The sequence below is a fragment of the Microcaecilia unicolor genome, chromosome 1 (assembly GCF_901765095.1).
Source record: "Microcaecilia unicolor chromosome 1, aMicUni1.1, whole genome shotgun sequence".
In the NCBI taxonomy this organism is placed as follows: Eukaryota; Metazoa; Chordata; class Amphibia; order Gymnophiona; family Siphonopidae; genus Microcaecilia; species Microcaecilia unicolor.
Genome location: NC_044031.1, coordinates 34,158,043 through 34,184,815, shown reverse-complemented (window position 1 = coordinate 34,184,815; position 26,773 = coordinate 34,158,043). Strand labels below are relative to the sequence as shown.

General features: G+C 46.0%; 1 protein-coding gene across 1 annotated transcript in view; it reads left to right on the top strand.

The window, feature by feature from the left end:
- LOC115464772 (oocyte zinc finger protein XlCOF6-like) overlaps nucleotides 1-26,773 on the top strand; it is a 524,570-nt gene that overhangs the window by 309,547 nt on the left and 188,250 nt on the right. The gene's annotated exons all lie outside the window — the stretch shown is intronic.

Genomic DNA, 26,773 nt, shown 5'->3' with positions numbered 1-26,773 from the left:
GTGTGCTAAACCATGCGTTAGCCTATGGACTTTAGTAAAAAAGGATCCTATAGTAGTAGCAAAGCTGTGACACAAAATTATTCATAGTTGTTAAAACAGGAGAAGATTGGAAGTATGCTGAAAGATCTTGTAGGACTAGGAGACTGGGCATCTGAATTACAGATGAAATGTAATGTGGAGGAGTGGCCTAGTGGTTAGAGCAGTGGTGTTCCTAGGGGGGGGCGGTCCGCCCCGGGTGCACGCCGCGGGGGGGGGGGCTCGCTTGCCTGCCCTCTGTTGTTCCATGCTTCTTCTCTGCCCCGGAACAGGTTACTTCCTGTTCCGGGGCAGAGAAGAAGCATGGATCAACGGAGGACAGGCGCGCGCGGCACCCCCCCCCCCCCGGTGGCGTGCACCCGGGGGGGGTTCCTTCGCGGGGGTGTCCTTTCACCGGGGCGGGGGGCGCTGCTCCTGGGGGGCGGGGCGAATCGGCGATCCGCCCCGGGTGCCAGCCCCCCTAGGAACGCCACTGGGTTAGAGCACCAGTCTTGCAATCCAGAGGTGGCCAGTTCAAATCCCACTGCTGCTCCTTGTGATCTTGGGCAAGTTACTTAATCCTCCATTGCCTCAGGTACAAAGTTAGATTGTGAGCCCTCCTGGGACAGAGAAATATCCAGTGTAGCTGAATGTAACTCACCTTGAGCTACTACTGAAAAAGGTGTGAGCAAAATCTAAATAAATAAATGTGAAAAGCTACAAAGTGAAGACAGAATGCCAGTTCAAAGGACTTTGATTTGGCTCAGTATGGCTTTTCTTATGTTCTTATTTATTTCAGTAATTGTAAACTTTTTGAACTTATAACCTGATTTTATTTATTATTGAAAACACTAATACAGAAGCTGAATTGGAAACATATTTTGGAGAGAAAAAGATTATGATGCAGAAACATATGAAAGCAGAGTTCCTCTAAGGGGGGTCAATATTCATAGGGTCCTACCTGCTTAAATCACATTGAACTAGCTGGCCACCCAATATTAAGTGGCCCTTATCCAAGCAGTGCTGCTGACATAATCCGGGTAGTGCTGGGGTGGTCTGGGACAGAGTCAGGGTGGGCCCAGAAGTTATGTGGCACCCGCATAACTTCCAGGTTGACGGTTACGGTTTATGATTTACTTTATTTGATATACTGTCTTTCCTTTAACAATAGCAAAATGGTTAACAACAAACGCAATAAGAAAAATACTGCAAACGGGAAAGGAATGCCAAGGTTGAAAGGAAAGAGTAGGAGAATAGACAGACAAAGAGGGGTTAAGGGGTGAGGTAAAGGTGGGATCCCCAAAGGGAAAAGATAGTATTGGTCTTTAAAAAGGGAGGGAGGAAGATTGCAGCACTAATAAAGCTTTATAGCATCATCTGCAGCCAACTGCACATTGAAAGATTTCTCAAAAAGGTATGTTTTCAATAGGGATCTGAATCTGGAATAAACAGATTTGAGTCTAACATTTTGTGGCAGGGAATTCCAAAGAGAAGGGTAACCCCCCCCCCAAAAAAAGGCTCTGGGGCCCTTTTACTAAGCTGCGTAAGCTTCTAAGCACGCCAAAATTGGAGTTACTGCATGTCTACCACATGGCTCTTGCGGTAATTTAATTTTTGGCGTGCATCTGCTACGTGCATCCAAAAAATAATTTATATTTTTGGCCGCGCATATTGGCCACGCACCAAGTGACATTTGGCACATGTAGGTCATTACCATCTGGTTACTGCATCAGTCTTTACCGCTAGGTCAATGGCTGGTGGTAAGGTTTCAGACCCAAAATGGACGCACAGCAATTTTGCTTTTGCCACACACAGCTCCTCTGGGTTGCTGATTCCTGCTCGAAAGGACCTTTCCTTACCTGCTGACCCCTTTTATGTCTTCCCTCTCCGTCCCGCCCCCCCTTTCCCTATTTTCCTTAACCCTTTCCTTCCCGCTGGCCTACAGCCCAGTTGTGTCCGGCCTCCCTAATTGGTTTGGCCTCCTCCTAAATGGACGCACAGCAATTTTGCTTTTGCCACACATCCATTTTCAGCAAAAATTAAAAAAAGGTATTTTTTTAGAGGTGTGCTGAAAAATGATTCTGTGCGTGCCCAAAACCCGCATCTACACTACCACACCACAGGCCACTTTTCAGCGCGCCTTTGGGACCCCTCTATTTCTTGTAGAGTCGTAGTGGGCTTGATAAACTAATCTGGAGGCACTAGTCATTCAAAGAGTGCAGAACTTGAGGGGGTAGTAGGTATGAATAAGACAGGAAAGGTAAGATGGGACAGTAGAGTGGATGGATTTGTAAGTGAGGATGAGAATCTTCAATTAAATACTGAATGAAATGGGTAGCCAATGTATTGAATGAACAAGGGTGTGATTGAAGGTTCACCCAAACCCCGGATATTCAATACCTAGACCATAGAAACATGATGGCAGATAAAGGCCATATGGCCCATTCAGTCTGCCCATCCTCTGTAATCCCTAACTCTTCCTTTTCCTAAGCGACCCCACATGCTTATCCCATGCCTTTTTAAATTCTGACACAGTTCTCGACCACAACCTCCACCGGGAGGCCATTCCATGCCTCCACCACCCTTTCTGTGAAATAATACTTTCTTAGATTACTCCTAAGCCTATTCCCTCTTAACTTCATCGTAGGCCCCCTCATTCCAGAGTTCTCCTTCAGTTGAAAAAGGCTCACTTCCTGTACATAAATGCCCTTGAGATATTTAAACGTCTCTATCATGTCTCCTCTCTCCCTCCTCTCTTCCAGCGTATACTTGTTGAGGTTCATAAGCCTGTTTCTATATTTTTTGTGTTCAAGACCGCTTACTAATTTTGTAGCCGCCCTCTGGACCAACTCCATCCTGTTTATATCTTTTCATAGGTGCGGTCTCCAGAACTGCACAAGGTACCCTAAATGGGGCCTCACCAGAGACTTATACAATGGCACTATCACCTCCTTTTTCCTGATGGTCATCCCTCTTTTTATGCACCCAAGCATCCTTCTAGCTTTGGCCGTCGCTTTTTCTACCTGTTTGGAAGCTTTAAGGTCATCAGATACAATCACCCCCAAGTCCTGCTCTTCCTTCGTACACTGAAGCACTTCACCCCCTATACTGTACTATTTCCTCAGATTCTTGTGACCCAAATGCATGACCCTGCATTTTTTGGGATTAAATCTTAGTTGCCAAATATAGGTCCATTCTTCCAGCTTCACTAGGTCCTTCCTCATGTCATTCACACCCTCTAGGATGTCCACCTTATTGCAGAGTTTGGTATCATCCACAAAGAGATAAACCTTAACAGACAGCCCTTCCACAATATCGCTTACAAAGACGTTAAAAAGAGCCAGCCCAAGGACCGATCCCTGCAGTACTCCACTGACAAAATCCTTTTCTTCAGAGCAAGCTCCATTTACCAGTACCATACAGCGCTGCGTACATCTAGTAGCGCTATAGAAATGATAAGTAGTAGTAGTAGTAGTATTCAACCAATTTTTAACCCAATCAGTTACTCTAGGTCCCATACCGAGGGCACTCAACTTATTTATCAGTTGCCTGTGTGGAACCGTGTCAAAGGCTTTGCTGAAATCCAAGTATACCACATCAAGCGCCCCTCCCACGTCCAATTGTTTGGTCACCCAGTCGAAGAAGTCAGTCAGATTCATCTGATGTGACCTGCCACTAGTGAAGTCATGCTGCCTCGACTTCTGCATTCCATGCAGTAGTGTTTCCACTAGCTTATTCCCCACCAAGGTCAGACTGACAGGTCTGTAATTCCCAACCTCAAGCTTACTTCCATTCTTGTGCAAAGGAACCACATTCACCCTTCTCCAGTCCTCCAGGACCACTCCAGTCTCTAAGGAAAATAAATGTAGATATAAAGGCATGGGGATTTCGATGAATAATAGATCTTGTAAAATGATTAGAGCTGCCCCCTTTCTCTCAGAGCCTACATGGTAAAACATATGCCATCTCTTGTAATCAGGCACAGAGCATCAAGAGAATTACATATAAGCAACAATTGGGTTTCAAGTTCAGTAGTGATTGTTCTATAATAAGGGAACAAGAATCCAAATCTTAAAGCAGAAATATTGAATGTGAAGGTGGAAACACCGCATTTTCACCCATATCAAGTATAAGCCTCTGTCAGCCTCCAGCTTGCTCTCTCCTTATCAGCTTGGTGTGAGCTTATAAACCTTTAACTTCACTTTATGAATAAGCAGAAAACCTTTCACTGATAGCTGTCCAGTCATGTATCTGTGGATGTAAAATGGTGAAATGTGTGATTCTGGCTGGGAAACACTGGAGTACAAGCATTTTTAATGGTTACTTTTAACCAGTACATTTGTAGGGGCACATTTTTAGCAGGTACATTTGGAAAGCTGTATCCTTCTGGGTATTTAGAATTGCAAGTCTTAGGCAGAACCAAAATCTACACATGCATTCTCCAATTCAGACAGAAAATGCACATGGATGCCTAAATTTATCAACTTCAGGATTTACAGCTGCTCTCAGTTTATTTTATCTCAAGTCGCAACAGCGGTGGTGGTGGCAGTGAAAGCAGCCAGGCTCGGCTCGCCTCCAGCCTTCCTTTCCTCTCCCACTCTCCTCTGACGTAATGTTTTTTTTCATTTTAGCGTTTGGAATATGTCCACTTTGACAATCAGGTGCTCAACATTAAAAGTTTATATTTATTTACTTATTTATGGCATTTTATCCCACATTAAACATGAATTAGGGTGTTTTGTGGCTCTACATGAGAATTGTGATGATATGATCCCTTGTTTCATATTGTTGACGGTCTGCATTTTCCGTATGGGTGGTATATTGGTGTATTAGGTTCTGCCCAGTGTAATATTTGTGGTACAGTAAGGTTCTGAGTGTGTTTTTGCACAAAGTTGTGCATAGTGTTTTGTAGTTGAGCGATTGTGGTTAGTATATGCTTTGAGCAGCCACTTTATTCTTTGACATATGATACATATCTAATATCTAAATTTAATAAAAGGTATTGTAACTTGTTTTTATTTTTTTTTCTGTGTTACACAATTATGGATTTAAGCTCCACCCCTGCCCCCACCCCTAACCCCACCCCTAACCCCACCCCTAACCCCACCCCCTTTAGGCTCCCCAAACAGTTGGGCCACTGACCGCCTATGCATGTAATATAGAAACTTAATGTGATGAGCTTAAGGTTTGCTTGTGACCCGGGGGTTGGGAGGTGGGGAGAAAATGAAAATGGGAAGAAGACACCTGCTTAGATGTTGAACAGTTGTGTTATTGTGCTGTTTGGTGAATGGTGTAATCTGTTACCATCAATAAAAATTATTTAAACATAAAATAATAAAATAAATAAAAGTGATAACGTCATGACGGTCCGTGTAGCGTCAAAAATCTTTGAAGTCTAATTATCAATATGAGCTTCATTTCCATATTACTAACATACTTAACGGTTGAGAAATGCTGGTGAGGTATACTACTAACATGTTACCTTACTGTTTGAGCTAGCCACTGAAACAATCAGTTTACCTGTTATGTTGCTATTGAACAGGATTGCCGTATGCCAGTGCTGCAGTACCTCTACCTCGGCATTGTAAAAGGGCCCCTATATAAGCTATCTGCAAGTTTGAAGACTATTGAAGTGCTGTATGTTCAGTAGGTATTTTTATGTTCCTGGAGGGCTCACAATTGCAAAACAAAATGGACTTGAACCCAGGTCCCTTGGCTACCCCTCTGCTCTGCCCGACATCCATATGGCTATTTTTCTCAAAATGATGCCAGACATCCATCCCCTTTCCCTGGTCTTTTGCAGCCCAAAATTGGACGTTTCATTTTGGAAAATGGCTATTCATTTTGTACGTTCTCAGCACAAAAACATCCATCTCACAGCCATTTTCAAACTGAAAATCTGGACATTTCTGTTGTTTGAAAATGGTTGTGAGAGAGATGTTTTTGTAAGAGCAGGACATCTCCATTCAGACATTTTTTTGAAAATGCCCCTCTGTGTGTCTTCTTAAAATTTTCCCCATAGAAACAGATGAAATTATGGTTAAAATGCAGCTTGGGTCTGGATGAAGTACAGTCATAGGCGTGCATTTTAATTTTAAATTCATTTTTATTCAACAGAAACATAGGAAACAATGCATTAATAGGTAACACTCATTTTAAACAAACCAAGGTCTATCTCCCAATATCCATCCCAACACCCGTGCCCCACCTTCCCCACTCCCACTCCCCTGTCCTTTTCAGTCTACTGAGTTATAGCTTATCTAAGCAAAACATACTAATTTCTACATATTAAAAATTCAGCAGTCGACTGCGTGCTATTGGTGATAACATGTCCCAAAATAGAAGAAATATCTTTGATTCCGTGTCTTTCCATTCACAAGAGGGATATCATTTGTGCTCTCCATTGATGTATAGAAGGTCTGTAAGTGGAAAGCCATAAGTATGTACAATAGCCTTTATACTGGGTGTGCATTTTATAACCTACAAGTGTACTTTATCATTCCACCCAAACTAATCCTCTGAACACATCCAGATCTGGATCACATTTAGGTACATGCCTATGTGCCACCAAGTATAGTTGTACATGGAGGGAGGGCTTAATTTTATAAGAAGCATTTTACTGATGTATACTGGGATGTAAGCATGAACAATTCTTTATAAAATTACCCCTTAATATATAAGATGTAGAAGGAGCTTGGCAGGACCTAGCTTGGCTGGAGCTTGCCATGACCTGAAGCTTGGCAGAACTTGGCTGGACCTTGGCAGGAACTAGAGATTGGCAGGACCTGGCTTGGCTGCAGCTTGGCAGAATGTGGAGTTTGGCAGGAACTGGCTTGGCTTGAACTTGACAGGAACTGAAGTTTGGCTGGAGCTTGGCAGGAAACAGAACTTGGTAGGGCTAGAGATTGGCATGACCTGGCTTGGCTGGAGCTTGGCAGGAGCTGGCCTGGCTGGAGATTTGCAGGACTTGGCTTGGTTGGAGCTTGGCAAGACCTGAAGCTTGGCAGGACCTGGCTTTGCTAGATCTTGCCAAGCCCTGAACCTGGATTGGCTGGAGCTTGGCAGAATCTGGATTTTGGCAGGAACTGGCTTGAACTTGACAGGGTCTGAAGTTTGGCTGGAGCTTGGCATGAACTGGAGCTTGGCAGTAACTGGCTTGACTTAAGCTTGGCAGGAATTGGAGCTTTGCAGGACCTGGCTTGGCTGGAGCTGGAGCTGGAGCTTGGCAGAACCTGGCTTGGCTGGAGCTTGACAAGACCTGACAGGGCTGGAGATTGGCAGGAACTGGAGCTTGGCAGGACCTGGTTTGGCTGGAGATTTGCAGGATCTGGAGTTTGGCAGGAACTGGCTTGGCTTGAACTTGACAGGAACTGAAATGTGGCTAGAGCTTAGCAGGAACTGGCTTGACTGAAGCTTGGCAGAAATTGGAGCTTGGCAGTAACTGGCTTGACTTAAGCTTGGCAGGAATTGGAGCTTGGTAGGACCTGGTTTAGCTGGAGCTTGGCAGGATCTGGCTTGGTTGGAGCTTGACAAGACCCGGCATGGCTGGAGATTGGCAGGAACTGGAGCTTGGCAGGACCTGAAGCTTGACAGGAAGTGGCTTGGCTGGAGCCTGGCAGGAACTGGAGCTTGGCAGGACCTGGCTTGGCTGTAGCTTGGTAGGAAATGGAACTTGGATGTGATGATGCTTGGCAGGGAAGAGGAGAGAAGTGATGTAAAGGCAATGAGGTGTGGTAGGCAACGATGAACATGCACCTTTGGCCCACCATCAAGCAGGTTTCTGGACGGGGTCAGCTGCTGGTGGCTGTGTGACAGATGTGAACCCCCCCCCCCCTCCTTCTGCAGGGAACCAACGTGGAAATGGAAGACGCGAGGGGTGAGGCTGGGGAGCTCGGAGGCTATGACATATCCAGCCCAGGTGGCTGCCACTGCAGCAGAAAGGTTTTAGGGTCTAGAAGCAATATAACTTTTATCAGGTCTTCAAAAAATTTTAAAGCTGTGGCGCTCCCCACCAGATGTGAAAGTAAGTGCCTGGAGTGCCATAATCCCTCCAACAGAGGCCAGAACATGTGGGAGGGAGATACCATCAATATAATACCTTGATCACCTGCTCATCCAAATTAGCAGAGATATGCCAAATAGTTTGCCACTCTGTACTAGTAAGGCCACACCTAGATCACATTCCCATTGTTGCTGGTGCCTGGATATGAGAGATTCCCCTCCTAACAGCAAAGTATAAATATTAGAAATCAATTTCTCTTGGGATGCACCATGATAGAAAAGGTCTTCTGTAGAAGTCTAATTTCCTCCAGCCCATTTCCCAACCAATTCATCTTGAAGTAGGTGACGTAATTTTAAGTAGAAATAAATGTCAGAGGACGGCACTCCAAACATTTCTCTCAGATGTGAGAACTAGTGGAGCACTTTGTCTGAGCAAAATTGGTCAACTCTAAACAATCCATAAAACTCCCACTGAGCTATACATGCATTGTCCCAGTGGGGGCAGACACCAGAAAGGCTTGAATTGGGGCCACCATAGATAACTGTTTCAGGCCCAGCTACTGTGGTCATATTCTAGCACATAAGAGCATTGTATGCATTAATCAAGATTACCAAGCTGCAGTTGAATTTTATAAATAAGCGGTGCCCATTGTAAGTTAGATCACTGACTGGATCTGACATATCCCATCTCTTAATGCAAACCCATACATTGGGTTTATCTTCGTACCACTGAAATAAAGGTCTGATGTGAGCAGTCCAATAATATTTATTAAAATCTGGGACTCCCAACCCATTGGAGTCCTGTCTCTGCATCATCACCATCTTAGATACCCTTGGTGGGCGTTTCTTCCAAATCAAGGAGAAAACGTTCCTCTGTAGGAGACAAAAGTGGCATTGGGGACAGCAATCAGCAACGTCTGACAAAGACATAAAAATCTAAAAAGGACCATCATTCTTCCCAACCTGATGTAGGCAGTGCCATCAATGCGGATCACCTGAAATGTCTGCAAATAGTTTTACAAAATTCAATGCAAAAAGCTGATGAGAGTTTGCAGATATTTCACTCCCAAATATTATGCTTAATCATTCATCCATCCAAAAGGAAGCTTAGTTATGAGCTCCTGCACCATTGTAGGGTGAAGATTTATATTCAGAAGTTCATATTTTGATGCATTCATTTTAAATCCTGATATTTTACCATATTCCCTGCACACTCCCCAAAGTACTAAACAGGGACTTGGGACCCTTGCTGTCCGCAAAATATCATCCACAAACAGGGATAACTTAAATTCTTCTTGGCCTACCTGAAAACCCCTGATGCCTGCATATGACCGAATCCTATCTGCCAACAGTTCCATTACCAGGGCAAACAGTAATGGGAATAAAGGGCATCCTTGATGCATTCCCCTTGAGAATGGAAACACATCAGAGTAACCTCCATTCACCCTTTCTCTGGCTTCTGGCAAGGACTACAGAGTAGAAATCCGCTTTCTAAAATTAATACTAACTGGAAAAAGAGTGTGTTTACTTGAAGGGCAGAGTAATTAAAAAAAAAAAGAGATGTTCTAAGATTGAGTCTAGAAAGGGTGAGGAGGCAATTGAGGCATGATGGTGGTGAATCCCAAGAAAATGAAGAATCTGATCATTCTTAGGGTGAGAATGTTGAGTTATTTTGGGAAAAGTCGAAAAAGGGGAATGAGGTTGGAAAAAAGACTGGGAAGAAGGGTTTGTGCAAGTGCTTGAGAGAGAAAAAAATGTATGCACAATTTGCAACATGGTGAAGAGAGGTTGGATAGTGAAAAGCCTAAGGGGAGGGAGATTGGGAAGAGTGCAGCTCATGCTTGGGAGTCTTCTGAATCTTTGGACTTGTTTGAATCTTCTTCATCATCTTTTGGGAGTGATTCTGATGAGGGTGAGGTTTTAGGAACTAGCAAGTCAGTTGGTAATTCTAGAGCTCGAATAGGCAATTTGGATAAGGGGGCACTAATGGTGAAGGCAGATATTGAGTCCGTGTTCAGATTATTACCTGTGCATCTAGAATCATTTCATCTGCTTGGTTTTAAGTTCCAGTCTTTGTTTTTCTTTGATAATATGCAAATGAGATGTTCTATTTCCTGTTCTTATTTTGAAGCATTCTCTACTTTTATTCATTGGGTGGTAGAGAAGGTTTCAGGTGATGTTAATATCATTTATTATTTGGATGGTTTTCTTGTGGTTTCAATGAGGTTGGACTAGCAATTTAGCCTTTTTGGAATTATTTCCTATTTGGGTGGCTTTAATGTTGTGGAGTGATAGATTATGAAACGGAAAATTGGTGATTAGATCTGATAATATGGCTGTTGTTTTCGCTATTAATAGACAGTTTGTACACTGTGAGCTGACTTTGTGTTGCATATGATTATTTTGAGATGTTTGCATTTGAATGTTTTGCTGAAAGCTTGTCATATTCCTGGATATAATAATGTATTGGCTAATTCATTGTCTCAGTTTCAGTGGTCTCGTTTTTGGCTGCTTGCTCCGGATGCGGAAAGAAGTGCAATAAGAATGCCAGAGGAATTTTGGGTAGCTTTCCTGCATTAGTGGAGAAGATATTATCTGAATCTTTATCTGCCAATATTTTGAAGTCTTACTCTGCTGCTTTGAAAACATTTGGGGTGGCAGTAGGATATTAGAAGTTTATTCCTGGTGCTCCTGTTGAAAAAAAATGTGATAACCCAATTCATTGTGAAAGTGGTGGGTGTGTTTTGGTCAAAGTCAGGGTAACCTTTTACTGTAATTGTACTGGGTTTAAAGATCCTACACGTTCATTTCTGGTGCGAGGAGCTTGTGTCTCTGTTTTGAAAGTTAATGGTGCTAAGGCATGTTTGCCTATATCATGCTGTGCTCCAGAACATTTGTTTTTTGGAGTATGAGTTGGTAATTGTTTCAAGCTCCATTTTCATGGGAATTTTGTGGTGCATTTACAGTTAGTGAATAAGTTGCAAATTCAAAGACAGACATGTCCGTGAGGGGTCTTTGAGTGGATGATGTTAAACTGTCATTTGTTTCCCTTACAGTATTGAAATTTTCAAGTGCACATGAACAAAAAAAAAAATTCCTTCTGACAAAGTTGTTTTGTCAATTAGGAAATGTAAGACAGGTCAGCTGGGAAAAGCTGTTTTTGTAATGTTAAGGAGAGTAAAAGGATTGGTCACTTGTCCAGTGTACGCAGGTGAAGTTTTTATGAAGGAAAGGAAAAATGGGGGAGTTTATTGGTCTATATATGATGATTTGAGTCCTTTGATCAGTTAAACGCTGTTGTGAAATTATCTTTGAAATTGGTTGGTTTGAATCTATCAAGATTTAGAATGCATTATTTTAGGATTGGAGCAGCTTCATCTGCAGCCGTGCAAGGGATGTCTACAGTTGATACTCAAAAGATTGGCAGATGGCGGTCATCCAGCTATAAGTGTTATCTGTGCTAGCATTCTTTGCTGTTAATATCATTAATGTTTTGTAGTCTCCATTACAGTGCTTCGGAGTGAGGAGACTGTTCTTTGGATTTGTGGCCATTGCTGAGTTTTCTGGGATGAGAAGTCTTTGAAGAACTCATCAAACGGAATGTATTTGGGATTGGCTTTCATGAGATTCTGGATTTATTGGCTTGGACTACAAGGAATGTTCTGGGACCAGTTGCTGCCTTCCTTGTGGCAAGCTAGAAGATGTTTAACTGAGCCTAATGTTTTGTTGCTGCACTTGGTTGGGGGGGGGGAGGGGGTAATGATTTATATATTGTCAAGGGAGTGAACCATATTAGACAGATGAAGATGGATATATTAGAGATTTATGATATGTTTCTTAATATAATCCTTGTTTGGTCTAATAGTATTCCGAGGGGAGTTCGGATAGGTGCGCGTATGATGAAAGCTATAGAGCATTTGAGAAAAAGGGTGAATTCTGAGAAGGGTAGGTTGGTATTGCTAATGGGAGGTTATGTGATGCAGGTGGTGGGAGGCGGGGCTGGTGGTTGGGAGGCGAGGATATTGCTGGGCAGACTTATACGGTCTGTCCCAGAGCCGGTAGTTGGTAGGCAGGGATAGTGTTGGGCAGACATATACGGTCCGTGCCCTGAAAATGATAGATACAAATCAAGGTAAGGTATACACAAAAAGTAGCACATATGAGTTTAGCTTGTTGGGCAGACTGGATGGACCATGCAGGTCTTTTTCTGCCGTCATCTACTATGTTATGTTACCATGATTTGATAACTGTTGATTATCCTGGCCTATATTTGTCTGAAGGGGTCCACCTTTCAGATATTGGATTGAATATTTTCGACTGGCTTCATTTTTGAAAAGTATAGAAAAACATCTCTAGGACTTGTGTTTTCTGGTAATTTATCTTTTAAAGTTTAAATTAATATATTTGTTAATTATGCAAAATCATCCTCTCAGGATTTGCCTCATGTGTAGCGAGGAATTGTTCCTAGTGGCTCCAGGATGACGCCAGGGTCATACACTCTGTACAATAGCACCCTTGGATTTACAGCTGTCTCAAAAATTGTGTCGGAAGGTTTTGAGGGGGAAATATGTTGATATATTTTCCTTGTTGTCTAGGGAGCAGGAGGGGTCTGATAAAAAGCGGGATAGTTCTAAGGATGAGGGTAAGGGAAGGAAAGCGAGGGTGCCAAAAACAATATTCAATTGGATGCTGGCTTTTCATATTTATGCCAGTGTGTGTTAGGGGAGGCTTGGCCCGTGCTTCATCCTCAGTTGTTGAAGTATTCTGATTTAATTTTGCATGCATATCGTACAAATGGTGGATGGTCTTTGATCAATTATGATGAGCATTTTCGGTGTAGTTTGACCAAGGACCAGGCTGAGCATTGGGGTTTTCGTGATGTTGACCTGTGGATCGTGGAAATAACCTCCTCGAAGGTTGGCTCTTTTCATTCAGGATCTGCCTTTGGAGCACTTGGGGGGTGGGGGCTCAGTGAGCAATTTCTGGGTTCTCCTTGGGACGTCCTATGTCCAGATGACCGCATGGATCAAGTTCTTCCTTTCCATTACCCTCCAGAGCGAGTGGGGAAGGAGGCAATTTTTGTTTCCATTTCAGTGCAGGGCATTGTGATTGAACAGGATGTCATTACTGACATGGTTGTAGCCACTGTGGAGGTTCACACCCGGCTTTCAGATGTTTCATTCCAGATAGAGAGGTAGGTTTGTCATTCATATTTTGAGATGGTTCTTTTTCAGTTGGCATTTACAGTTTGTTTCTTTGGCGTTTTTCATGTTGGAGAGTTGGTAGCTCCTTCAAAGCGTGGAGATGGATCCACTGATTTGCTGTTGGCACACGCGCCGTCGCCTCAGACTAGGCCAGTGATGGTGAACCTATGGCACGCGCCGTCGCCTCAGCCAGAGTCATACTGCTGCTCATAGGCGCCGACTCCGTGGGTGCTGTGGGTGCTCGAGCACCCCCAAAATTCAACCACCGGAAGTTAGTTGCCTCCCTCCCTCCGAGTTCCAGGGTCTTCGTCCGTCCCTCTCTCTCTCCCAGTTTCAGGGCCCTCCCTTCCAGTTCCAAGGTGGTTGTCCCTCCCTTCCTCCCTCCCTCCCAGTTCCAGGCCTCCCTCCCTCCCAGTTCCAGTCCCTCCCAGTTCCAGGTCCCCCTCCCTCCCTTTGAGTTCCAGGCCCCCCTCCCTCCCTCCCTTCTGTCTCTATATCCTATCCCTCCGATTTCCAGGGTTGTGGTCCCTCCCCCTTCCTCCCTCCCTTACAGTTCCAGGCCCCCTCCCTTCGAATTTAAAAACTCATCTTGACTTACCTCGTCGGGGTTACGGCGGCCGGCAGCAGCGGTAGGAGGCGTGCAGGCTCGGCCGTTCTCTCTCTCTCTTAGCTCTGGTCCCGCCCTCATTTCCAGTTTCCCCAAGGGTGGGACCAGAGCTGAGAGAGAGAGAGAAGGGCCGAGCCTGCACGCCTCTTACTGCTGCTGCCGGCCGCTGTAAGCCCGATGAGGTAAGTCAAGATGATTTTTAAAATTCGAAGGGAGGGGGCCTGGAACTGGAAGGGAGGGACGACGACCCTGGAACTGTGAGGGAGGACCCTGAAACTGGGACGGACGGATGGACGACGATCCTTGAACTCGGAGGGAGGGAGGAAGCGAACTCCCGATGAGGGAATATTGGGGGTGCTCGAGCACCCACAGTACCCACGGACTCGGCGCCTATGAGCGGCAGTATGACTCTGGCTGAGGCGAGGGCGCACGTGCCAACAGAGAGGGCTCTGCATTCCCTCTCTGGCATGCGTGCCATAGGTTCGCCATCACTGGCCTTGGAGTTTGTGTTTGAAGCTTCAACGTTCTAAGGCAGACCAGGCGGTTAGGGGTACCTGGGTACATCTGCGAACTTCTGCTGGATTGGTGGCTTGCACAGTACGTTGTGCTGTGGCTTATGTCTAGATACGTCCGCCTGGTGGTTTACTTTGGCTGGTATATGAGAACTGGAGTCCTTTGACTCATTTTCAGTTTGCTGCTGTTTTACGGGTGGATCTTCGTTATTTGGGTTTTGAGCCTTTCCATTTTGGGACTTACTCATTTCGTATTGGGATGGCTTCATCTGCTGCACAGTGAGGGGGGGCGGGTTTGCCCTTATGTTATTCACCATTTGAGGTGCTGTCATTCCCACCATTATTTGGGTTACATGCAATGTTCTATTGATTCTATGCTTGTTAATTTATTTTCTGAGTTTTTTTTTCAGAGTTTTTTTCTTCCTGATTTCTGCGTTTGGCTCTTGGTACATTCACATGTATTCTGGGCCCAGAAGGGGGCAGTTGAGTCCTAGTGGGGAGCGAACTTTGGCTTCACAGAACAAGGCATTCAAATTCACTGGCTGGGGATTTGTGGGATGCTGTGGGATCAGCTGATGCCTAGTTCATTTAGGGGGAATGACTTATGCAGGGTGAAAGGGATTGATTTAATTCATTATATGAACCAGGATTTGGCTGTGGTGAAAAGTCCTTTTCCTTCTGCATGTTTAATGTGGTCTTGTATCCTCCCTCATTTGGTGTGTGGAAGGAGGCGAGGAAAGTTGCAGCTACTGAACACCTTCAAAATCATGTGATTTCTGAGGTACCGCTTATTGTGGGTTTAGGGGGTTTGGTTCATACCCACAAATTGATTTCTGCTAATGGTCCTGATCGGTCAGATGGAATCCACTTCTCTGAAAATGGGCAGGATATTTTCATTAGCAGTATTCATGATATTTTTGAGGCCTTGTTTGGGTGGCTGAAGAGGCTGCAGCTTATTGGGGGTGGGTGGGGGGGGGGGGAGAGCAGTGACAGACTAGGCTGTCACCGCTTGTGGTGAAATTTTGGAGGTTGATAAAATTGACGGGAAGGCCTTTTGTAAAGTGTGGAAATGAACGAAAGTAATGGATTTGCTACATCATGTGTGTCATCGCCATGATTATTTTGCCAAGTCCTGAATTACTGCGGACTTTTGGGATTGGATGAGGGTAAGGCTAAGTGCTTGCTGAGGGTAATTCGGCACTGACTGGCTTCATTTTTGAAAAGAATAGAAAGGCATCTCTAGGACTTGTGTTTTCTGGTAACTTATCTTTTAAAGTTTAAATTAATATTTTTGTTAATTATGCAAAATCATCCTCTCAGGATTTGCCTCATGTGTAGCGTGGCATTGTTCCTAGTGGCTCCAGTATGACGCCAGGGTCATGCACTCTGTACAATAGCACCCTTGGATTTTCAGCTGTCTCAAAAATTGTGTCGGAAGATTGTGAGGGGGAAATATGTTGATATATTTTCCTTGTTGTCTAGGGAGCAGGAGGGGTCTGATAAAAAGCGGGATAGTTCTAAGGATGAGGGTAAGGGAAGGAAAGCGAGGGTGCCAAAAACAATATTCAATTGGATGCTGGCTTTTCATATTTATGCCAGTGTGTGTTAGGGGAGGCTTGGCCCGTGCTTTATCCTCAGTTGTTGAAGTATTCTGATTTAATTTTGCATGCATATCGTACAAATGGTGGATGGTCTTTGATCAATTATGATGAGCATTTTCAGTGTAGTTTGACCAAGGACCAGGCTGAGCATTGGGGTTTTCATGATGTTGACCTATGGATCGTGGAAATAACCTCCTCGAAGGTTGGCTCCTTTCATTCAGGATCTGCCTTTGGAACATTTGGGGGGTAGGGCCTCAGTGAGCGATTTCTGGGTTCTCCTTGGGACGTCCTATGTCCAGATCACTGCATGGATCAAGTTCTTCCTTTCCAATACCCTCCAGAGCGAGTGGGGAAGGAGGCAATTTTTGTTTCCATTTCAGTGCAGGGCATTGTGATTGAACAGGATGTCATTACTGACATGGTTGTAGCCACTGTGGAGGTTCACACCCGGCTTTCAGATGTTTCATTCCAGATAGAGAGGTAGGTTTGTCATTCATATTTTGAGATGGTTCTTTTTCAGTTGGCATTTACAGTTTGTTTCTTTGGCGTTTTTCATGTTGGAGAGTTGGTAGCTCCTTCAAAGCGTGCAGATGGATCCACTGATTTGCTGTTGGCACACGCGCCGTCGCCTCAGACTACACCAGTGATGGTGAACCTATGGCACGTGCGCCGTCGCCTCAGCCAGAGTCGTACTGCTGCTCATAGGCGCCGACTCCGTGGGTGCTGTGGGTGCTCGAGCACCCCCAATATTCACCCACCGGAAGTTAGTTGCCTCCCTCCCTCCGAGTTCCAGGGTCGTCGTCCGTCCCTCTCTGTCTCCCAGTTTCAGGGCCCTCCCTTCCAGTTCCAAGGTGGTCGTCCCTCCCTTCCTCCCTCCCTCCCAGTTCCAGGCCTCCCTTCCTCCCAGTTCCAGTCCCTCCCAATTCCAGGTCCCCCTCCCTCCCTTTGAGTTCCAGGCCCCCCTCCCTCCCTCCCTTCCGTCTCTATATCCTTTCCCTCCCCCTCCCTCCGATTTCCAGGGTTGTGGTCCCTCCCCCTTCCTCCCTCCCTTACAGTTCCAGGCCCCCTCCCTTCGAATTTAAAAAATCATCTTGACTTACCTCGTCGGGGTTACGGCGGCCGGCAGCAGGGGTAAGAGGCGTGCAGGCTCGGCCGTTCTCTCTCTCTTTCAGCTCTGGTCCTGCCCTCATTTCCAGTTTCCCCAAGGGTGGGACCAGAGCTGAGAGAGAGAGAGAAGGGCCGAGCCTGCACGCCTCTTACTGCTGCTGCCGGCCGCTGTAAGCCCGATGAGGTAAGTCAAGATGATTTTTAAAATTCGAAGGGAGGGGGCCTGGAACTGGAAGGGAGGGACGACGACCCTGGAACTGTGAGGGAGGACCCTGAAACTGGGACGGACGGATGGACGACGATCCTTGAACTCGGAGGGAGGGAGGAAGCGAACTCCCGATGAGGGAATATTGGGGGTGCTCGAGCACCCACAGTACCCACGGACTCGGCGCCCATGAGCGGCAGTACGACTCTGGCTGAGGTGAGGGCGCACGTGCCAACAGAGAGGGCTCTGCATTCCCTCTCTGGCATGCGTGCCATAGGTTCGCCATCACTGGCCTTGGAGTTTGTGTTTGAAGCTTCAACGTTCTAAGGCAGACCAGGCGGTTAGGGGTACCTGGGTACATCTGCGAACTTCTGCTGGATTGGTGGCTTGCACAGTACGTTGTGCTGTGGCTTATGTCTAGATACGTCCGCCTGGTGGTTTACTTTGGCTGGTATATGAGAACTGGAGTCCTTTGACTCATTTTCAGTTTGCTGCTGTTTTACGGGTGGATCTTCGTTATTTGGGTTTTGAGCCTTTCCATTTTGGGACTTACTCATTTCGTATTGGGATGGCTTCATCTGCTGCACAGTGAGGGGGGGCGGGTTTGCCCTTATGTTATTCACCATTTGAGGTGCTGTCATTCCCACCATTATTTGGGTTACATGCAATGTTCTATTGATTCTATGCTTGTTAATTTATTTTCTGAGTTTCTTTTTCAGAGTTTTTTCTTCCTGATTTCTGCGTTTGGCTCTTGGTACATTCACATGTATTCTGGGCCCAGAAGGGGGCAGTTGAGTCCTAGTGGGGAGCAAACTTTGGCTTCACAGAACAAGGCATTCAAATTCACTGGCTGGGGATTTGTGGGATGCTGTGGGATCAGCTGATGCCTAGTTCATTTAGGGGGAATGACTTATGCAGGGTGAAAGGGATTGATTTAATTCATTATATGAACCAGGATTTGGCTGTGGTGAAAAGTCCTTTTCCTTCTGCATGTTTAGTGTGGTCTTGTATCCTCCCTCATTTGGTGTGTGGAAGGAGGCGAGGAAAGTAGCAGCTACTGAACACCTTCAAAATCATGTAATTTCTGAGGTACCGCTTATTGTGGGTTTAGGGGGTTTGGTTCATACCCACAAATTGATTTCTGCTAATGGTCCTGATCGGTCAGATGGAATCCACTTCTCTGAAAATGGGCAGGATATTTTCATTAGCAGTATTCATGATATTTTTGAGGCCTTGTTTGGGTGGCTGAAGAGGCTGCAGCTTATTGGGGGTGGGTGGGGGGGGAGAGCAGTGACAGACTAGGCTGTCACCGCTTGTGGCAAAATTTTGGAGGTTGATTAAATTGACGGGAAGGCCTTTTGTAAAGTGTGGAAATGAACGAAAATAATGGATTTGCTACATCATGTGTGTCATCGCCATGATTATTTTGCCAAGTCCTGAATTACTGCGGACTTTTGGGATTGGATGAGGGTAAGGCTAAGTGCTTGCTGAGGGTAATTCGGCACCGACTGGCTTCATTTTTGAAAAGAATAGAAAGGCATCTCTAGGACTTGTGTTTTCTGGTAACTTATCTTTTAAAGTTTAAATTAATATTTTTGTTAATTATGCAAAATCATCCTCTCAGGATTTGCCTCATGTGTAGCGTGGCATTGTTCCTAGTGGCTCCAGTATGACGCCAGGGTCATGCACTCTGTACAATAGCACCCTTGGATTTTCAGCTGTCTCAAAAATTGTGTCGGAAGATTGTGAGGGGGAAATATGTTGATATATTTTCCTTGTCTAGGGAGCAGGAGGGGTCTGATAAAAAGCGGGATAGTTCTAAGGATGAGGGTAAGGGAAGGAAAGCGAGGGTGCCAAAAACAATATTCAATTGGATGCTGGCTTTTCATATTTATGCCAGTGTGTGTTAGGGGAGGCTTGGCCCGTGCTTTATCCTCAGTTGTTGAAGTATTCTGATTTAATTTTGCATGCATATCGTACAAATGGTGGATGGTCTTTGATCAATTATGATGAGCATTTTCAGTGTAGTTTGACCAAGGACCAGGCTGAGCATTGGGGTTTTCGTGATGTTGACCTATGGATCGTGGAAATAACCTCCTCGAAGGTTGGCTCCTTTCATTCAGGATCTGCCTTTGGAACATTTGGGGGGTAGGGGCTCAGTGAGCGATTTCTGGGTTCTCCTTGGGACGTCCTATGTCCAGATCACTGCATGGATCAAGTTCTTCCTTTCCAATACCCTCCAGAGCGAGTGGGGAAGGAGGCAATTTTTGTTTCCATTTCAGTGCAGGGCATTGTGATTGAACAGGATGTCATTACTGACATGGTTGTAGCCACTGTGGAGGTTCACACCCGGCTTTCAGATGTTTCATTCCAGATAGAGAGGTAGGTTTGTCATTCATATTTTGAGATGGTTCTTTTTCAGTTGGCATTTACAGTTTGTTTCTTTGGCGTTTTTCATGTTGGAGAGTTGGTAGCTCCTTCAAAGCGTGCAGATGGATCCACTGATTTGCTGTTGGCACACGCGCCGTCGCCTCAGACTACGCCAGTGATGGTGAACCTATGGCACGTGCGCCGTCGCCTCAGCCAGAGTCGTACTGCTGCTCATAGGTGCCGACTCCGTGGGTGCTGTGGGTGCTCGAGCACCCCCAATATTCACCCACCGGAAGTTAGTTGCCTCCCTCCCTCCGAGTTCCAGGGTCGTCGTCCGTCCCTCTCTGTCTCCCAGTTTCAGGGCCCTCCCTTCCAGTTCCAAGGTGGTCGTCCCTCCTTCCTCCCTCCCTCCCAGTTCCAGGCCTCCCTCCCTCCCAGTTCCAGTCCCTCCCAATTCCAGGTCCCCCCTCCCTCCCTTTGAGTTCCAGGCCCCCCTCCCTCCCTCCCTTCCGTCTCTATATCCTTTCCCTCCCCCTCCCTCCGATTTCCAGGGTTGTGGTCCCTCCCCCTTCCTCCCTCCCTTACAGTTCCAGGCCCCCTCCCTTCGAATTTAAAAAATCATCTTGACTTACCTCGTCGGGGTTACGGCGGCCGGCAGCAGCGGTAAGAGGCGTGCAGGCTCGGCCGTTCTCTCTCTCTTTCAGCTCTGGTCCCGCCCTCATTTCCAGTTTCCCCAAGGGTGGGACCAGAGCTGAGAGAGAGAGAGAGGGGCCGAGCCTGCACGCCTCTTACTGCTGCTGCCGGCCGCTGTAAGCCGATGAGGTAAGTCAAGATGATTTTTAAAATTCGAAGGGAGGGGGCCTGGAACTGGAAGGGAGGGACGACGACCCTGGAACTGTGAGGGAGGACCCTGAAACTGGGACGGACGGATGGACGACGATCCTTGAACTCGGAGGGAGGGAGGAAGCGAACTCCCGATGAGGGAATATTGGGGGTGCTCGAGCACCCACAGTACCCACGGACTCGGCGCCCATGAGAGGCAGTACGACTCTGGCTGAGGTGAGGGCGCACGTACCAACAGAGAGGGCTCTGCATTCCCTCTCTGGCATGCGTGCCATAGGTTCGCCATCACTGGCCTTGGAGTTTGTGTTTGAAGCTTCAACGTTCTAAGGCAGACCAGGCGGTTAGGGGTACCTGGGTACATCTGCGAACTTCTGCTGGATTGGTGGCTTGCACAGTACGTTGTGCTGTGGCTTATGTCTAGATACGTCCGCCTGGTGGTTTACTTTGGCTGGTATATGAGAACTGGAGTCCTTTGACTCATTTTCAGTTTGCTGCTGTTTTACGGGTGGATCTTCGTTATTTGGGTTTTGAGCCTTTCCATTTTGGGACTTACTCATTTCGTATTGGGATGGCTTCATCTGCTGCACAGTGAGGGGGGGCGGGTTGCCCTTATGTTATTCACCATTTGAGGTGCTGTCATTCCCACCATTATTTGGGTTACATGCAATGTTCTATTGATTCTATGCTTGTTAATTTATTTTCTGAGTTTCTTTTTCAGAGTTTTTTCTTCCTGATTTCTGCGTTTGGCTCTTGGTACATTCACATGTATTCTGGGCCCAGAAGGGGGCAGTTGAGTCCTAGTGGGGAGCGAACTTTGGCTCCACAGAACAAGGCATTCAAATTCACTGGCTGGGGATTTGTGGGATGCTGTGGGATCAGCTGATGCCTAGTTCATTTAGGGGGAATGACTTATGCAGGGTGAAAGGGATTGATTTAATTCATTATATGAACCAGGATTTGGCTGTGGTGAAAAGTCCTTTTCCTTCTGCATGTTTAGTGTGGTCTTGTATCCTCCCTCATTTGGTGTGTGGAAGGAGGCGAGGAAAGTAGCAGCTACTGAACACCTTCAAAATCATGTAATTTCTGAGGTACCGCTTATTGTGGGTTTAGGGGGTTTGGTTCATACCCACAAATTGATTTCTGCTAATGGTGCTGATCGGTCAGATGGAATCCACTTCTCTGAAAATGGGCAGGATATTTTCATTAGCAGTATTCATGATATTTTGAGGCCTTGTTTGGGTGGCTGAAGAGGCTGCAGCTTATTGGGGGGGGGGGGGGGGGGGGGAGAGCAGTGACAGACTAGGCTGTCACCGCTTGTGGCGAAATTTTGGAGGTTGATAAAATTGACGGGAAGGCCTTTTGTAAAGTGTGGAAATGAACGAAAGTAATGGATTTGCTACATCATGTGTGTCATCGCCATGATTATTTTGCCAAGTCCTGAATTACTGCGGACTTTTGGGATTGGATGAGGGTAAGGCTAAGTGCTTGCTGAGGGTAATTCGGCACCGACTGGCTTCATTTTTGAAAAGAATAGAAAGGCATCTCTAGGACTTGTGTTTTCTGGTAACTTATCTTTTAAAGTTTAAATTAATATTTTTGTTAATTATGCAAAATCATCCTCTCAGGATTTGCCTCATGTGTAGCGTGGCATTGTTCCTAGTGGCTCCAGTATGACGCCAGGGTCATGCACTCTGTACAATAGCACCCTTGGATTTTCAGCTGTCTCAAAAATTGTGTCGGAAGATTGTGAGGGGGAAATATGTTGATATATTTTCCTTGTCTAGGGAGCAGGAGGGGTCTGATAAAAAGCGGGATAGTTCTAAGGATGAGGGTAAGGGAAGGAAAGCGAGGGTGCCAAAAAACAATATTCAATTGGATGCTGGCTTTTCATATTTATGCCAGTGTGTGTTAGGGGAGGCTTGGCCCGTGCTTTATCCTCAGTTGTTGAAGTATTCTGATTTAATTTTGCATGCATATCGTACAAATGGTGGATGGTCTTTGATCAATTATGATGAGCATTTTCAGTGTAGTTTGACCAAGGACCAGGCTGAGCATTGGGTTTTCGTGATGTTGACCTATGGATCGTGGAAATAACCTCCTTGAAGGTTGGCTCCTTTCATTCAGGATCTGCCTTTGGAACATTTGGGGGTAGGGGCTCAGTGAGCGATTTTCTGGGTTCTCCTTGGGACGTCCTATGTCCAGATCACTGCATGGATCAAGTTCTTCCTTTCCAATACCCTCCAGAGCGAGTGGGGAAGGAGGCAATTTTTGTTTCCATTTCAGTGCAGGGCATTGTGATTGAACAGGATGTCATTACTGACATGGTTGTAGCCACTGTGGAGGTTCACACCCGGCTTTCAGATGTTTCATTCAGATAGAGAGGTAGGTTTGTCATTCATATTTTGAGATGGTTCTTTTTCAGTTGGCATTTACAGTTTGTTTCTTTGGCGTTTTTCATGTTGGAGAGTTGGTAGCTCCTTCAAAGCGTGCAGATGGATCCACTGATTTGCTGTTGGCACACGCGCCGTCGCCTCAGACTACGCCAGTGATGGTGAACCTATGGCACGTGCGCCGTCGCCTCAGCCAGAGTCGTACTGCTGCTCATAGGCGCCGACTCCGTGGGTGCTGTGGGTGCTCGAGCACCCCCAATATTCACCCACCGGAAGTTAGTTGCCTCCCTCCCTCCGAGTTCCAGGGTTGTCGTCCGTCCCTCTCTGTCTCCCAGTTTCAGGGCCCTCCCTTCCAGTTCCAAGGTGGTCGTCCCTCCCTTCCTCCCTCCCTCCCAGTTCCAGGCCTCCCTCCCTCCCAGTTCCAGTCCCTCCCAATTCCATGTCCCCTCCCTCCCTTTGAGTTCCAGGCCCCCCTCCCTCCCTTCCGTCTCTATATCCTTTCCCTCCCCTCCCTCCGATTTCCAGGGTTGTGGTCCCTCCCCCTTCCTCCCTCCCTTACAGTTCCAGGCCCCCTCCCTTCGAATTTTAAAAAATCATCTTGACTTACCCGTCGGGGTTACGGCGGCCGGCAGCAGGGGTAAGAGGCGTGCAGGCTCGGCCGTTCTCTCTCTCTCTTAGCTCTGGTCCCGCCCTCATTTCCAGTTTCCCCAAGGGTTGGACCAGAGCTGAGAGAGAGAGAGAAGGGCCGAGCCTGCACGCCTCTTACTGCTGCTGCCGCCGCTGTAAGCCCGATGAGGTAAGTCAAGATGATTTTTAAAATTCGAAGGGAGGGGGCCTGGAACTGGAAGGGAGGGACGACGACCCTGGAACTGTGAGGGAGGACCCTGAAACTGGGACGGACGGATGGACGACGATCCTTGAACTCGGAGGGAGGGAGGAAGCGAACTCCCGATGAGGGAATATTGGGGGTGCTCGAGCACCCACAGTACCCACGGACTCGGCGCCTATAAGCGGCAGTACGACTCTGGCTGAGGTGAGGGCGCACGTGCCAACAGAGAGGGCTCTGCATTCCCTCTCTGGCATGCGTGCCATAGGTTCGCCATCACTGGCCTTGGAGTTTGTGTTTGAAGCTTCAACGTTCTAAGGCAGACCAGGCGGTTAGGGGTACCTGGGTACATCTGCGAACTTCTGCTGGATTGGTGGCTTGCACAGTACGTTGTGCTGTGGCTTATGTCTAGATACGTCCGCCTGGTGGTTTACTTTGGCTGGTATATGAGAACTGGAGTCCTTTGACTCATTTTCAGTTTGCTGCTGTTTTACGGGTGGATCTTCGTTATTTGGGTTTGAGCCTTTCCATTTTGGGACTTACTCATTTCGAATTGGGATGGCTTCATCTGCTGCACAGTGAGGGGGGGGCGGGTTTGCCCTTATGTTATTCACCATTTGAGGTGCTGTCATTCCCACCATTATTTGGGTTACATGCAATGTTCTATTGATTCTATGCTTGTTAATTTATTTTCTGAGTTTCTTTTTCAGAGTTTTTTCTTCCTGATTTCTGCGTTTGGCTCTTGGTACATTCACATGTATTCTGGGCCCAGAAGGGGGCAGTTGAGTCCTAGTGGGGAGCGAACTTTGGCTTCACAGAACAAGGCATTCAAATTCACTGGCTGGGGATTTGTGGGATGCTGTGGGATCAGCTGATGCCTAGTTCATTTAGGGGGAATGACTTATGCAGGGTGAAAGGGATTGATTTAATTCATTATATGAACCAGGATTTGGCTGTGGTGAAAAGTCCTTTCCTTCTGCATGTTTAGTTGTGGTCTTGTATCCTCCCTCATTTGGTGTGTGGAAGGAGGCGAGGAAAGTAGCAGCTACTGAACACCTTCAAAATCATGTAATTTCTGTGGGTACCGCTTATTGTGGGTTTAGGGGGTTTGGTTCATACCCACAAATTGATTTCTGCTAATGGTCCTGATCGGTCAGATGGAATCCACTTCTCTGAAAATGGGCAGGATATTTTCATTAGCAGTATTCATGATATTTTTGAGGCCTTGTTTGGGTGGCTGAAGAGGCTGCAGCTTATTGGGGGGGGGGGGGGGGGGGGAGAGCAGTGACAGACTAGGCTGTCACCGCTTGTGGCAAAATTTTGGAGGTTGATTAAATTGACGGGAAGGCCTTTTGTAAAGTGTGGAAATGAACGAAAATAATGGATTTGCTACATCATGTGTGTCATCGCCATGATTATTTTGCCAAGTCCTGAATTACTGCGGACTTTTGGGATTGGATGAGGGTAAGGCTAAGTGCTTGCTGAGGGTAATTCGGCACCGACTGGCTTCATTTTTGAAAAGAACAGAAAGGCATCTCTAGGACTTGTGTTTTCTGGTAACTTATCTTTTAAAGTTTAAATTAATATTTTTGTTAATTATGCAAAATCATCCTCTCAGGATTTGCCTCATGTGTAGCATTGGCATTGTTCCTAGTGGCTCCAGATGACGCCAGGGTCATGCACTCTGTACAATAGCACCCTGGATTTTCAGCTGTCTCAAAAATTGTGTCGGAAGATTGTGAGGGGGAAATATGTTGATATATTTCCTTGTCTAGGGAGCAGGAGGGTCTGATAAAAAGCGGGATAGTTCTAAGGATGAGGGTAAGGGAAGGAAAGCGAGGGTGCCAAAAACAATATTCAATTGGATGCTGGCTTTTCATATTTATGCCAGTGTGTGTTAGGGGAGGCTTGGCACTGTGGAGGTTCACACCCGGCTTTCAGATGTTTCATTCCAGATAGAGAGGTAGGTTTGTCATTCATATTTTGAGATGGTTCTTTTCAGTTGGCATTTACAGTTTGTTTCTTTGGGCGTTTTTCATGTTGGAGAGTTGGTAGCTCCTTCAAAGCGTGCAGATGGATCCACTGATTTGCTGTTGGCACACGCGCCGTCGCCTCAGACTACGCCAGTGATGGTGAACCTATGCTTGTTAATTTATTTTCTGAGTTTCTTTTTCAGAGTTTTTTCTTCCTGATTTTCTGCGTTTGGCTCTTGGTACATTCACATGTATCTGGGCCCAGAAGGGGGCAGTTGAGTCCTAGTGGGGAGCGAACTTTGGCTTCACAGAACAAGGCATTCAAATTCACTGGCTGGGGATTTGTGGGATGCTGTGGGATCAGCTGATGCCTAGTCATATAAGGGCCCCTGGTGTCACTGTAGGGGTCTCATTTGGCCAATGTCGGTTAAATCGTTGGACTAGGAGTTACCATTTAGTCAAGTAGTTAAAAATTAACCATTGGGTACATCAATGACTGAACAGAGTTTGAGAAGTTAAAGTGTTGAAATAATTTATGTAAGAATTTATTTAGTACAGCTGCGGCCCAGTCCTTACCTTCCTGCTATAATGGATTTTAGATGTATTTTCCAACTTTGGGAGAAGGGTTAAATTAAAACTGCCTCCTATTATCCAATTGCCTGCCCCCAATGCAATAGTTGAGTCTCCAACATAGAATAAAAATCTTTTTGATGATGATATGTGCATACACAAGACCATGTTATAAACCTCCCCCTTAAATATCCAATTTAGAGCCAAGTACTGACCCTGCAGGTCAGGTACACTGCATAAATCTAACCTTGAAAATCCTTAAATATCAATATCCCCACCCCTTGGGCTTTTTCTTAGGAAGAGAATCAAAAAAACAAAATGGATAGGTATGGATAGTTCTTAAGATATAGCATTTTCTCATTCTTTCTAAAGTGGGTTATCTGAATTAAGCATATGGAAATGGACAACTTGGAAATCTCTTTAAACAGACATTGTTTCTTATATGGGGAATTAAGACCTTTTACATTCATTGTCATCACTTTACTTTCTCCTATTAAGTAAGGAAAAAGCTAAGAGAACCATAAACTGTGATGCAATAACATTTGAAAT